Source organism: Patiria miniata, unplaced genomic scaffold, assembly GCF_015706575.1.
Source record: "Patiria miniata isolate m_02_andy unplaced genomic scaffold, ASM1570657v1 HiC_scaffold_1, whole genome shotgun sequence".
Lineage (NCBI taxonomy): Eukaryota > Metazoa > Echinodermata > Asteroidea > Valvatida > Asterinidae > Patiria > Patiria miniata.
Genome location: NW_024037047.1, coordinates 8,820,180 through 8,822,610, shown reverse-complemented (window position 1 = coordinate 8,822,610; position 2,431 = coordinate 8,820,180). Strand labels below are relative to the sequence as shown.

At 36.1% G+C, this 2,431-nt stretch overlaps 1 long non-coding RNA gene across 1 annotated transcript; it reads left to right on the top strand.

Moving 5' to 3' along the window:
• The first annotated feature begins 277 nt into the window (after positions 1-277).
• On the top strand, positions 278-1,101 carry LOC119722059. Its single transcript, XR_005270397.1, has 2 exons — positions 278-433; positions 907-1,101. It is a non-coding gene; the product is annotated as an uncharacterized LOC119722059 (long non-coding RNA).
• Positions 1,102-2,431: the final 1,330 nt, after the last annotated feature.

Genomic DNA, 2,431 nt, shown 5'->3' with positions numbered 1-2,431 from the left:
AGTATTTGAAAAAAACCCGTTTTTTTCCAACGCTGATCGGCCGATTTTCTTGAAAATGACAGTATACCAGGTGCCATTATTTTACAGGATGCTTTACACTGTCATTCACTCACAGTCCAGCAAGGTATTTCAAAATGATTTGGTAGTTTTATTTTTTGATGTTTGCAAATGTTGTATTTTCCCTTTAAGAGGGCCGTTTTTACTATTTTTCCTTATCAATAATGTATGAATTCATAACAACACATTACTCTCACCTCCCTATTTGCACCATCGCCTTCTGTGCATTTGCAAGATTTCCTGCATCTGATGTTCAGTCTGTAGCATTTGCACATGCCAGTTGAGCAAATGCCATTGCATCTGCAAGGTCTTTGTTGCTGCAAAAAAAAAAAATCCAATCCAATCATAAAAAAGCATCATCAAAATAATGCCACAGGTTTGTTCTGTTGTACAGGCCAGTATTTGAAAAAAAACAACCGTTTTTTTCCAACGCTGATCGGCCGATTTTCTTGAAAATGACAGTATACCAGGTGCCATTATTTTACAGGATGCTTTACACTGTCATTCACTCACAGTCCAGCAAGGTATTTCAAAATGATTTGGTAGATTAATTTTTTGATGTTTGCAAATGTTGTATTTTCCCTTTAAGAGGGCCGTTTTTTACTATTTTTCCTTTATCAATAATGTATGAATTCATAACAACACATTACTTATATCTCACCTCTCTATTGGCGCACTCGCCTTCTTGACATTTGCACGATTTCCTGCATTTAATATTGAACCTCTTGCATTTGCACATTCCAGTTTGGCACCCGCTGGTGCATCGGCATGGTCGTTGTGGCTGCAAAAAACAAAAAAAATCCAATCCAATCCAATCAACATATAAAGCATCACCAAATAATGCCACAGTTTGTTCTGTTGTATATTTTACATTACAAATGGAAGTGCTGACTCAATACATTTCTAAACTGCAAAATGCATGTGTGTAGTAAACCATACAAATGAGATCATAGTTATAAAGTTGACTCTCGTAAAAACAATTTATGCAGACAGAATGATTGCTTCACCAATTATTAACTCTTTCGTTCCTGTATATGTCTTCAGGCCAGCTGTGCATGGTTTGATATGACAGTCACTTTCCCTAGTGTCCATGCCGACAGCTGTTCCGCTTACAATGATTAACACCACATCATAGGGTCTTGACTCTGTCAACTTGTTAACGTTATTCTTCCTTCTAGGTGGCTGAAAGCAGCAGCGAGATATTCATCATAGTCCTCGGCGATGCCGTCCTCCTCCAGGTTCTGCAATTTACTTCAGTGAACACCACAATTTTCATCCATTGCTCCTCATCTAGAAAAAAAACATGCATAAAGTAAAACATACATGTGTTTGAATGTATACAATATTTGATACATTTTGAACAATTATACAATTTAACACTTATACACTCTTGCTCAGTGCATATATTTCCCATACTCAATATATAGTAGGCGCCTAAGATTTAGGTGATTGAAACTGTTCTTGTGAAGATTGTCTCCAACGACCGGGAGGCCACTCCTTGATTAGGTTCATCTGATTGTGGATGACGTATGATTCAAGAAGAAAGTGTTATTTGTATTCCAACTTTCTTCAGTGCTGTGCACGATGTGGTCATCTGAAAATATAGCCAAATACATGTAACATGAATAACACATATTTTCATTTCCCGACATAAGTATCTTCAAACACATCACCCACCTGTTGGAATTTTGTCTCCTTATCTCCAACAGTTGTTCCAGTCAACATTTGTCTTCAAGTAGACTGTTAATATTTACCATCTTGCTATATTTTGATATCTTCGTGCAGTGTATGTCTCTCTGATTCCAATATCCTAAGCTTCTTGAATAGCTAAGTTGAGAACCAAAATTTGTCCAATTTAATTTTAAAGAGATAACATTTCAGTGACAAGTTATGTCTAGGACTGTTGGGGAATGGATAGGTTGATACACAATTTGTTTGAGGACTGTGTTTACCATGATTGTTTATTCCACAACAATATTTTAATACACATTGATTGATTGAACTGGTTACAGTGAACTGAGACAAGAGAACTTGGTGAACTGAAATAGACTAGAATAGAAATGGAATTGTAACAGAAATGAAACAGTGAGGAACTGCTAGTGGCCTGGAGCAGCACTTATATACTGGTGGAAACAGGAAGTCTTGGGAATAAGAAATACTTAAGAATGGGGAAACTTACTCATATCGTGGTTTCCTTGAGTCTCAGAAAAATGCTCTGTATAAAAGTATAGTGACTACATATTGCATAGGCACTGTGTGGGTATATGTGTATACAAGGAAAACGAGTAATGCATTCAGGAGAATTAATCATTAAAAGTTCAAAAGGAACATTGATATTAAAGTGTGATAATTAACTAAAAATTAAGATGAATTG